This window comes from Rutidosis leptorrhynchoides, chromosome 3 (genome assembly GCF_046630445.1).
Source record: "Rutidosis leptorrhynchoides isolate AG116_Rl617_1_P2 chromosome 3, CSIRO_AGI_Rlap_v1, whole genome shotgun sequence".
Lineage (NCBI taxonomy): Eukaryota > Viridiplantae > Streptophyta > Magnoliopsida > Asterales > Asteraceae > Rutidosis > Rutidosis leptorrhynchoides.
In genome coordinates this window covers 580260091-580273448 of record NC_092335.1, presented here as the reverse complement: position 1 = coordinate 580273448, position 13358 = coordinate 580260091, and positions in this window count along the sequence as shown.

The window sequence follows — 13358 nt, the reverse complement described above, 5'->3', positions numbered from 1 at the left end:
TTTGTGCGTACTGTGTTGGTTTATATTCTGGGATCTTATTTCATGATTAATTACTTTCATTAATACCATACAATGTGCCATTAAGTACTTAGTTACTTAACTTGATCCCCGAATGCTTTTATGACCGTTAGTGTCACTTGACGTTTAGAACGAGCTATATGTTTTGGTACACGTTTAACTTTTGTCGTAATTGGAATATTACGTAATACTAATTGTTATTTCCTAATAGCAATTACTTGGGTTTTTAGTTGCTTAATTACGCTTAGCAATTTACTTATGCTCACTAGTTAGTCTTGTTGAACTTTCTACCTTGTTGGACTTTAGCCCACCCTACTCTAGCTAATGGACTATTTAATTAGCCCAATTTTAATAAGTTTATGACCCATATAAATGTAAGACAAAAACCCATTTATAAGAGAGAACATACTAGCATTTTTGTTAACCATAATCACAAATGTTGCATGGAATCCTAACAACTAGCACCACCTTTAGACCACCACTAACCAAAAAGCAAAAAGGTGTCCCCCTTGTCCCCCCTAAACCCCACGGCTACCACCACCATTTTCACTATAAATACCAAGCAAATCTCACCCATTTTACACTTGATCTCATTCACATTTTACTACTCATTTGGCTCGTCTGGCTTGTCGCTTGTTTTGGTTGCGACATATGCTCTCTATGTTTACTCTTGGTGGCTTTAACGTCTCCTTCCACCATTCTTGCCATAGCAAACGCTTGTGGCAATATTGTTGCTAATCTTCCCATCGATCGGTATTCAGGCAATATCATTTCAATAAACTGATCAATTCTGGATTGTTCGTCAGGAAGCCATTGTTGTACAAAGCGAAGTTTGTCTGTGTACTTTTCGATCACTTCATCAATTGACATCTGCTCAGTCATTCTTAAATTCATAAACTCGCGCTTCATCCTGGAGATTTCGTAAGGAGTACAGTACTGCTCGCACACCTTTGCTGAAAATTGTTCCCACGTCACTTGGTTTAATTCTTATTTGGGCACTTGGGCGGTCAAAGAATCCCACCAGCCCATTGCTTTCTTTTTCAGAAGTCGGCTTGCATAAGTAACACGCAATTCAGGTTCGCATTGACAAGCATCCAACCAACTTTGAACGTATCGATGCGAACTATACTTCATCTGTTTCCCGCGAGACACACACGTCTGGGAGATTGTACCAACCCTTTTCGATTAAATATCAAATTTTGTTCGGGTTGCCATTATACCTTATTCAATTTCATTTTCCATGAAATTCTTCACGAAACTGCTCTCACTCACCGATCATAATGCTTATACATGATGTCAACACTGGTGCTGATGGAAGCCTTAACGCTAGAGAAATTGGTCACAACCTTTATAACCTGTGCCTCCCTTAGACAACATGTACTTTATAGAACTATTGAACTGGGAAATTTTAACCTCGTGGTTGAAACAAACTGGTTATCTGACGATACAACCAAGGCAGCTACGACCCGAAGATTATTTGAATTTCTTTCACCAATAATAATAATGTACGGAGAAGAGATCAGTACACCGTCATGTTACGCTAATTACTCAAAGGTCCAGAAGTACATGATATGAGAATGTATCACAATTCTGGTACATGTGAGTAAAGATGAGCCGACATTTAAGAGACCCGAGTATTTCCTGACCATTAGAGATTGCCCTTAGGGTACACGTCCCCCCCACTGTGAAGTTGATAAAGGGTTGAATGAGTCAAACATCCGATAATTTTACACGAATAATCTACTAAACGATAATTTAACCCGTTACCTTAGAGTCAGAAGGACTCCTTGATACCGCTAGGCTAAAGGCTCTCGGATTAATTTGGTGCCAGCAGCTGCACCCGTTACGCGTACGATATACGGATTGCACCTTTAGAACTACAAGAGCTTCCCGTGGTGAAGAACATCAGAGTTGTAATGCCCTAATTTGCGACCAGTACTAGAAGGTGGGTCACATAGCCATGAATTTCCGAGTTGGAACTCCAGTCTTGTTTGTTAAGAAGAAGGATGGGTCGATGAGGTTGTGTATCGACAACAGAAAATTTAAACAAGTTGACAATCAAGAATCGGTATTCGCTATCGAGGATTGATGACTTATTTGATCAACTGTAGGGATCCAGTTATTATTCGAAGATTGATTTAAGATCCGGGTATCACCAATTGAGAGTCACAGAAGCTGATGTCCCGAAGACAGCGTTTAGAACACGTTATGGGCATTATGAGATAACAGTGATGCCATTTGGTTTGACGAACGCACCAGCAGTGTTCATGGACCTCATGAACTGTGTGTGTAAGCCATACCTAGATAAATTCGTCATTATGTTTATTGATGATATATTGGTGTACTCCAAGAATAGAAAAGAGCACGAGCAGCATCTACATTCGATATTGACTATACTTAGAGAAGAGCAGTTGTATGCAAAGTTCTCTAAGTATGAATTTTGGTTACCAGAAGTACAACTCCTTGGCCATGTTGTAGGGGTCAATGGAATACAGGTCGATCCAGCAAAGATTGAGTCAGTTAAGAATTGGGGAACCCCAAAGACGCCAACGCAGATTAGGCAATTTTTGGATCTAGATGGTTACTACCGGAGATTCATTGAAAGATTCTCTAAGATCGCCCGACCATTAACTGCGTTGACTCATAAGGGCAAGAAGTTTGGGTGGTCAGAACCGCAAGAGACTGCATTTTCAGTTGTTGAAGGAGAAGTTAACAACTGCACCAGTATTGTCTCTACCCGAGGGAAGTGAAGATTTTGTTGTTTATTGTGATGCCTCACGTCAAGGAATGGGTTGCGTGCTTATGCAACGAAACAAAGTTATTGCTTATGGATCACGTCAGTTAAAGATTCACGAGCAGAACTACACTACGCACGACCTTGAGTTAGGAGCTGTTGTCTTTGCACTTAAAATGTGGAGACAGTACCTATTTGGAACTAAGTTCACTATCTTCACCGACCATAAGAGTTTACAGCACATATTCGATCAGAAGCAGCTTAACATGAGACAACGACGTTGGATGGAACTACTTAACGATTATAACTGCGAACTTCAATACCATCCGGGCAAGGCGAATGTCGTGGCAGATGCCTTAAGTAGAAAAGAGCGAGAGAGACCTCTTAGGGTTAAAGTGCTTAACATAGTTGTCCGTACAAATTTCACATCACAAATTTGCGAAGCACAGCAAGAAGCCATGAAACAAGAGAATGTTGATGTTGAATATCTTAGAGGGATGGATAAGAAGTTTGACATCAAGGAGGACGGAACACGGCACTTTGCTAACCGAATTTGGGTACCAAAGTTTGGTGGATTGAGAGAACTAGTGTTGGAGGAAGCACACAAGTCAAGATACTCAATTCATCCGGGATCAGATAAGATGTACCAGGGTTTGAAGGCATTTTATTGGTGGCCAAATTTGAAAGCTGACATTGTACTTATGTCGGGAAGTGCTTGACTTGCGCTAAAGTTAAGGCTGAACATCAGAAGCCATCAGGATTATTAACTCAACCAGAGATTCCCCAGTGGAAGTGGGAAGGAATTTCCATGGACTTCATTACGAAACTGCCAAGAATGGCGGGAGGTCACGATACTATTTGGGTTATTGTGGATCATCTCCCTAAGTCTGCACACTTCTTACCGATAAGAGAAACTGATATAATGGAGAAGTTGGCTCAGATCTACATTAAGGAAGTCGTCTCTAGGCATGGAGTGCCTATATCTATCCGATCGCGATAGCAGATTTACTTCCAGGTTTTGGCAATCGTTACAGAAAGCAATGGGGACCCGTTTAGATATGAGTACAGCATATCACCCCCAAACGGATGGCCAGAGTGAACGAACTATTCAGACTTTTGAGGACATGTTGAGAGCATGTGTCATTGATTTCGGAAACGGATGGGATAAGTATTTACCACTAGCTGAGTTCTCATACAATAACGGCTACCATGTGAGTATTAAAGCCGCACCTTTCGAAGCATTGTATGGAAGGATGTGTAGATCTCCCGTTTGTTGGAGCGAGTTGGGAGATAGTCAGTTGACAGGTCCTGAGATTATTCAGGAGACAACTACAGATTCAGGAACGATTGAGAATGGCTCGAAGTCATCAAAAGAGCTACGTCGATGTTAGACGGAAGGACATAGAGTTCCAAGTTGGTGACAGAGTTATGCTTAAAGTATCACCTTGGAAGGGTGTTGTACGATTTGGGAAACAAGGTAAACTACGTCCTAGATATGTTGGACCGTTTGAGATAATCGAAAGAGTTGGACCAGTAGCTTACAGATTGGAACTACCACAAGCACTCAGCGGTATTCATGACGTTTTTCATGTGTCCAATTTAAAGAAGTGCCTAGCCGATGATAATTTAATTATTCTTTTAGAGGAACTACGTATCGATGACAAACTTCATTTCATTAAGGAACCTGTTGAAATCTTGGGCCTTGAGGTCAAACAGTTGAAGCACAGCAGAATTCCTATCGTTAAAGTTTGGTGGAACGCGAGAAGAGGACCAGAGTTCACGTGGGAGCGTGAAGACCAGATGAGGCTGAAGTATCCGCAATTGTTTCCCGAGGAAACTACTTCAGCGGACGATCACTAAAATTTCGGGACGAAATTTTCAAAAACAGGTGGGTAATGTAACAACCCTGATTTTTCCGTTACTTTCGTTAACCTTCCGTTAGTTTATTTAAGGCGATTATTTAACTTTTATGCGTTTACGTGTATTAAATGCGTACTTGATCTTCGAAGGGTTTTAATATTTGATATGGGTTGATATTAATTCAAATGAATATTTCGAATAATGAAATACGATAAAAACGGCACGATTATGATAATAGCTTTTTGAGCAACGAAACGCTCGGGTTTATTTTAATAATTAATTTTATTAATTATTAACTTTTTAAAATATTTAATTTATTGGGTTTTTAATAAATTAGACAATTGGTTGCGTTTAACGATCGGGTTAGCGTTCCGGGCCTTTGGTACGACAAAACGACACTTAAAACGGACCACGATTACGCGTTTTTGCAAAACGAGAGCCCGGGAACCCATCCCATGGGGCCCATCGGCCGGCCCCCTCCCCCTCCCCTTTATTTTGTTAAATGTTGGATTAGTTGTGGGACTTATGTGTATTTATCTATTTTAGTGCTATATATAAATACTTGTGATTAACCTAAACTAATTAAACCCTCACAAAAATTACTCCAGTCGATCCCTCCTCCCTCCCCAAAACCGTCGACCACCACCACCATACTATCACCTTCAATTTTCACTTTTTGATAAAACCCTGAACGCGAAAGTTGTAATTCCCGATCTCCTCTACGCGTTGGTGTATTTAATTTAGCGATCAAAGGTATATTTGCATGAACCCTAATTCTTAAAAATCTGATTTTTATAAAGTTTCATAGTTATGTTGTCAATTGCTCAAGTCTATACGCGTACGTGTTAATTGTAATCGTTGTTTTGATTGTTTGATGCGCTAGGGTTTAAAAACGAATTTGTATTTGTTTGATCAGAAAAATTAAGTTTTTCAAATGTTAATTATGATGTTATAATCAGATTCCTTGCGAAAAACTATTGAGTTTAGGCTTTGGATTCGCTTGATTTCGTTTCCGTATGATTAAGTTATGTCGATTTGAATTATCGTTGTGTTTTTGTTGCTTGATCAGAAATCTGGTATTGATAGACAATGAATTGGCATGTGAGACTTATACCACTGGAAATATAATTTAAAAACACTCAAGTTAGTCTAGGATATCATGTCGTTTGCTTATGTATAGCCTGAGATATGCTAAAATTAGTGCAAATGTAGTTTTATACAGCACTTGCATGAAAATAACCTTGTATGATAAAATGTATTAACTTCTGTAATTAAAGCTTTACATATTTGAAAAGTAGACAAAAAGTAATTCATCTTTCATGTGGATATCATAGGCTAATTGTATCTAGATCTTCGGATAATCGTATACGAATGTGACTAACTAAATGAGAATCGAATCTGTAAATTGCACATGGTTTTGTACTTTGTGAATTTTGTATATTGATTGAGCATGTATGCTTCTGGAAAATGAAACTTAACATTATATGTGACCTATTGTTAGTTTATGTCAATCTCTGAAACCTTATGCATTGGGCACAATAGAGCCATACTTTATGTGAATTCTGATTTGAGCTGAAAACTGAATGTTCAACTTGCACGAATAAACTGTACCAATTGGCTAAACAAAAGTTGCTAGATTTTTTATATGTGTTACTTTAATTTGTCCTTGAACTATGGCCACTGGTCTTGCATCAATTTCATGTTCCTAACTCCGGTTATAGCCAAAATAAAATCAGTGCGCGGTCAGAAACTGACTTGGCAAACCCCAAATGTATCCCTTCTGATTCCTGACTTTTAATTGTCGTATGAGTCCCTGGCTAGACTTTTTGGAATTTATTTTAAGTATATCTATGATCTGGAGTTTGTCATATTTTCTTGAATTTTGTACTATGAGATAATGTGCTAAGTATGCTACGTGTTCGTAAATTTTGTGCATGACGATAAACTGAAATTGTGAATATGATCATTCATGACCTAAAACGTATTGTTTGACTTAGGATTGAATTATTGACCAATATTTGACATGAACCTACTGATGTTGACTTTAGTTGACTACTTTGACCAAGTTTGACTTTCGGTTTGACTTCGGTTGACTTTGTTTGACTTGCCTGATATAGTTGACTTTTACTTTGAAACGCGTCGAGTCGAGCAATAAGACAACGTACACTATGAAACCACACTTATATAAGATACATATATTGACCAACATATATACGTATACTTAGGTTACATTACTCGGGTCTAAACCATACAAGTCATTTGTCTTTCATTCCGAGCTTATTCAAAGGTGAGTCTACAGTCCCGCTTTTACATGTTTTCAGGGATGAGAATACACGCTGTTATATTTACATTTTCAATTACTTTTATATTGACATGAGTACTACACATATGCATACTGAGTTTGTACACAAAGCCTCTAGCTTGAATACTTTTAATACCATCGGTGTAAGCACAATTTAGATGGACGGATCCGTTAGGTTGACAACCTCACCCACTATAAAAGCAGTGGTGTATTTATTTTAAACATTAGATACACTCGTACAGGTGTATAACATTTTAGGAGGTAAAGGCGGGTATAGTGGCATCTATACTCGGGTTAATGCTAGTATTCAGGTGCTCGGTGTATGCAGCGATAGAATCTCGTAGTCAAGGAAATTAAACTATTTTTCTGATAACTGTTTTTCAGATACTATACAACGATATTTAAACTGTAGTTTACGAGCAAATGAGATAAAACTTGACAGGGTGTTGTCTACAAATGGTTGAAATTTGACATGGTAGTGTCAACAAACTTTTGAAACGAGAAACAGTGTTGTCTAAAAACTTTAACATTAAACTTTGGTGGTCATTCACTAGTAAACGTTTTCGAAATATTATTTCTTAAACATACTGTACTGTTTACCTAAAACCTGTAGATTCACTCAACATTATTGTTAACCCGTTTTGCGTGTTTTATTCTCAGGTATTAATTGCTTTCGCTGTAGAATATTGCTGTTACGTAGAAGTCAAGCCAAGTACTGGGATCAGAGTTAACATTCCGTTAAAGGGATTTGACGGGGTGTTACATTTGGTATCATAGCTTTGGCTATAGGGAACAAGGATACATTAGTGTGTCTAACCGTAGGGCGCATTAGTGGAGTCTAGTCTATAGCTGTGTGTCTCGGATGACTTTTATACACCATACCTGCACTATTTGCTTCACAATGCTACATGTAGGGCTACACATTACACCACATACATATATGCCTTATACCATACAACATGGACTTGGACTAAATATACTATATCACGAAACACATACGTACACACGAAGCCAGATTTAACTAAATTAAGTTGACTACGCTATCTTGAACTTATGGAGTGATGTCGAATGGATATGTGAGATAGCATAATGTAATGACCGGGATTACATTACGGTGACTCATATAGAAGTTCTGACATCGCAAAGTAAGGAATTGGGAGTGAGTCAAGTAGGTTACTTGGATAAACACCGTTGTGAACACAAACTGTATAACCTTAAATATGAGTAGAGACTTACACTGTGCAAACTAATTGTTATTATAACTTATAAGTAACTTGTAAGCATGAAACCACTCCTCACCGCTCGACACTTCCTGCCACCACCGATCACCACCCGTCACTACAAAGACACTACTTAAACATACTCATCATCTCATACCACTACTCAGTACTGTTTATTGCTGCTAACTACTACTCCACGCTGCCTCTGACTGCTAGTCACGACTGATCACTACTTCTCACTGCTTGTCATTACTAAATACTACTTACTATTACCCCTTGCTACTTGCTACTTGCTACTACTCAATACTAATCATTACTACTTACCACTACCAAGCACTACTCATCACCATTAACACATCCACGCTTTACCACTCACTACTATGCATCATAACTCAATTCTGATACGTCTTTATAGGAGGATTCCTGGTAACAGCCCGCACAATACGTAGTAGATATTGTCCACTCGATTTCCAACTTACCTATCATTCAGTCACCCGCCGATCATGATTTTGTTTCCCAACACGAGCCTACCGATTGATAATTATTATGCCATATTGGGTGCATTAGTATACATGTATATATACTCATGATGCGAGCACGCTATCTAATAACTTATTTGCCACCGCTATCATTGCTGCTTTTCACCATCCATCGCTACTTATCGCTAACCCCATCACTCATTACTACTAGTAATACTACTTGTCACTATATCCTTTCTCATTCTGCCCCAACGTACTTTTCTTAAGCGACAATCATTTTCGTTATACCCACAAACATTACCAACCAACTTTGAACGTATCGATGCGAACTACACTTCATCTGTTTCCCGCGAGGCACACACGTCTGGGAGATTGTACCAACCCTTTTTAATTAATTATCAAATTTTGTTCGGGTTGCCATTATACCTTATTCAATTTCGTTTTCCATGAAATTCTTCACGAAACTGCTCTCACTCACCGATCATAATACTTATACATGATGTCAACACCGGTGCTGATGGAAGCCTTAATGCTAGAGAAATTGGTCACAACCTTTATAACCCTGTGCCTCCCTTAGACAACATGTACTTTATAGAACTATTGAACTGGGAAATTTTAACCTCGTGGTTGAAACAAACTGGTTATCTGACGATACAACCAAGGCAGCTACGACCCGAAGATTATTCGAATTTCTTTCACCAATAATAATAATGTACGGAGAAGAGATCAGTACACCGTCATGTTACGCTAATTACTCGAAGGTCCAGAAGTACATGATATGAGAATGTATCGCAATTCTGGTACATGTGAGTAAAAATGAGCCGACATTTAAGAGACCCGAGTATTTCCAGACCATTAGAGATTGCCCTTAGGGTACACGTCCCCCCCACCGTGAAGTTGATAAAGGGTTGAATGAGTCAAACATCCGATAATTTTACACGAATAATCTACTAAACGAGAATTTAACCCGTTACCTCAGAGTCAGATGGACTCCTTGATACCGCTAGGCTAAAGGCCCTCGGATTAATTTGGTGCCAGCAGTTGCACCCGTTACGCATACGATATACGGACTTGCACCTTTAGAACTACAAGAGCTTCCCGTGGTGAAGAACATCAGAGTTGCAATGCCCTAATTTGCGACCAGTACTAGAAGGTGGGTCACATAGCCATGAATTTCTGAGTTGGAGCTCCAGTCTTGTTTGTTAAGAAGAAGGATGGGTCGATGAGGTTGTGTATCGACAACAGAAAATTTAAACAAGTTGACAATCAAGAATCGGTATTCGCTATCGAGGATTGATGACTTATTTGATCAACTGTAGGGATCCAGTTATTATTCGAAGATTGATTTAAGATTCGGGTATCACCAATTGAGAGTCACAGAAGCTGATGTCCCGAAGACAGCGTTTAGAACATGTTATGGGCATTATGAGATTACAGTGATGTCGTTTGGTTTGACGAACGCACCAGCAGTGTTCATGGACCTCATGAACCATGTGTGTAAGCCATACCTAGATAAATTCGTCATTATTTTTACTGATGATATATTGGTGTACTCCAAGAATAGAGAAGAGCACGAGCATCATCTACGTTCGATATTGACTATGCTTAGAGAAGAGCAGTTGTATGCAAAGTTCTCTAAGTATGACTTTTGGTTACCAGAAGTACAACTCCTTGGCCATGTTGTAGGGGCCAATGGAATACAGGTCGATCCAGCAAAGATTGAGTCAGTTAAGAATTGGGGAACTCCAAAGATGCCAACGCAGATTAGGCAATTTTTGGATCTAGCTGGTTACTACCGGAGATTCATTGAAAGATTCTCTAAGATCACCCGACCATTAACTGCGTTGACTCATAAGGGCAAGAAGTTTGGGTGGTCAGAACCGCAAGAGACTGCATTTTCAGTTGTTGAAGGAGAAGTTAACAACTGCACCAGTATTGTCTCTACCCGAGGGAAGTGAAGATTTTGTTTTTTATTGTGATGCCTCACGTCAAGGAATGGGTTGCGTGCTTATGCAACGAAACAAAGTTATTGCTTATGGATCGCGTCAGTTAAAGATTCACGAGCAGAACTACACTATGCATTACCTTGAGTTAGGAGCTGTTGTCTTTACACTTAAAATGTGGAGACACTACCTATTTGGAACTAAGTTCACTATCTTCACCGACCATAAGAGTTTACAGCACATATTTGATCTGAAGCCGCTCAACATGAGACAACGACGTTGGATGGAACTACTTAACGATTATAACTGCGAAATTCAATACCATACGGGCAAGGCGAATGTCGTGGTAGATGCCTTAAGTAGAAAAGAGCGAGAGAGACCTCTTAGGGTTAAAGCGCTTAACATAGTTGTCCGTACAAATCTCACATCACAAATTCGCGAAGCACAACAAGAAGCCATGAAACAAGAGAATGTTGATGTTGAATATCTCAGAGGGATGGATAAGAAGTTTGACATCAAGGAGGATGGAACACGGAAATTTGCTAACCGAATTTGGGTACCAAAGTTTGGTGGATTGAGAGAACTAGTGTTGGAGGAAGCACACAAGTCAAGATACACAATTCATCCAGGATCAGATAAGATGTACCAGGGTTTGAAGGCATTTTATTGGTGGCCAAATTTGAAAGCTGACATTGCTACTTATGTCGGGAAGTGCTTGACTTGAGCTAAAGTTAAGGCTAAACATCAGAAGCCATCAGGATTATTAACTCAATCAGAGATTCCCCAGTGGAAGTGGGAAGGAATTTCCATGGACTTCATTACGAAACTGCCAAGAACGGCGGGAGGTCACGATACTTTTTGGGTTATTGTGGATCATCTCCCTAAGTCTGCACACTTCTTACCGATAAGAGAAACTGATATAATGGAGAAGTTGGCTCAGATCTACATTAAGGAAGTCGTCTCTAGGCATGGAGTGCCTATATCTATCCGATCGCGACAGCAAATTTACTTCCAGGTTTTGGCAATCGTTACAGAAAGCAATGGGGACCCGTTTAGATATGAGTACAGCATATCACCCCCAAACGGATGGCCAGAGCGAACGAACTATTCAGACTTTTGAGGACATGTTGAGAGCGTGTGTCATTGATTTCGGAAACGGATGGGATAAGTATTTACCACTAGCTGAGTTCTCATACAATAACGGCTACCATGTGAGTATTAAAGCGCACCTTTCGAAGCATTGTATGGAAGGAAGTGTAGATCTCCCGTTTATTGGAGCGAGTTGGGAGATAGTCAGTTGACAGGTCCTGAGATTATTCAGGAGACAACTACAGATTCAGGAACGATTGAGAATGGCTTGAAGTCGTCAAAAGAGCTACGTCGATGTTAGACGGAAGGACATAGAGTTCTAAGTTGGTGACAGAGTTATGCTTAAAGTATCACCTTGGAAGGGTGTTGTACGATTTGGGAAACAAGGTAAACTGAGTCCTAGATATGTTGGACCATTTGAGATAATCGAAAGAGTTGGACCAGTAGCTTACAGATTGGAACTGCCACAAGCACTCAGCGGTATTCATGACGTTTTTCATGTGTCCAATCTAAAGAAGTGCCTAGCCGATGATAATTTAATTATTCCTTTAGAGGAACTACGTATCGATAACAAACTTCATTTCATTAAGGAACCTGTTGAAATCTTGGGCCGTGAGGTCAAATAGTTGAAGCAAAGTAGAATTCCTATCGTTAAAGTTCGGTGGAACGTGAGAAGAGGACCAGAGTTCACGTGGGAGCGTGAAGACCAGATGAGGCTGAAGTATCCGCAATTTTTTCCCGAGGAAACTACTTCAGCGGACGATCACTAAAATTTCGGGACGAAATTTTCAATAACAGGTGGGTAATGTAACAACCCTGATTTTTCCGTTACTTTCGTTAACCTTCCGTTAGTTTATTTAACGACGATTATTTAACTTTTATGCGTTTACGTGTATTAAATGCGTACTTGATCTTCGGAGGGTTTTAATATTTGATATGGGTTGATATTAATTCAAATTAATATTTCGAATAATGAAATACGATAAAAACGGTACGATTATGATAATAGCTTTTTGAGCAACGAAACGCTCGGGTTTATTTTAATAATTAATTTTATTAATTATTAACTTTTTAAAATATTTAATTTATTGGGTTTTTAATAAATTAGACAATTGGTTGCGTTTAACGATCGGGTTAGCGTTCCGGGCCTTTGGTACGAGAAAATGACACTTAAAATGGACCACGATTACGCGTTTTTGCAATACGAGAGCCCGGGAACCCATCCCATGGGGCCCATCGGCCGACCCCCTCCCCCTCCCCCTCCCCTTTATTTTGTTAAATGTTGGATTAGTTGAGGGACTTATGTGTATTTATTTATTTTAGGGCTATATATAAATACTTGTGATTAACCTAAACTAATTAAACCCTCACAAAAATTACTCCAGTCGATCCCTCCTCCCTCCCCAAAACTGTCGACCACCACCACCATACTATCATAAAACCCTGAACGCGAAAGTTGTAATTCCCGATCTCCTCTACGCGTTGGTGTATTTAATTTAGCGATCAAAGGTATATTTGCATGAACCCTAATTCTTAAAAATCTAATTTTTATAAAGTTTCATAGTTATATTGTCAATTTCTCAAGTCTATACGCGTACGTGTTAATTGTAATCGTTGTTTTGATTGTTTGATGCGCTAGGGTTTAAAAACGAATTTGTATTTGTTTGATCAGAAAAATTAAGTTTTTCAAATGTTAATTATGATGTTATAATC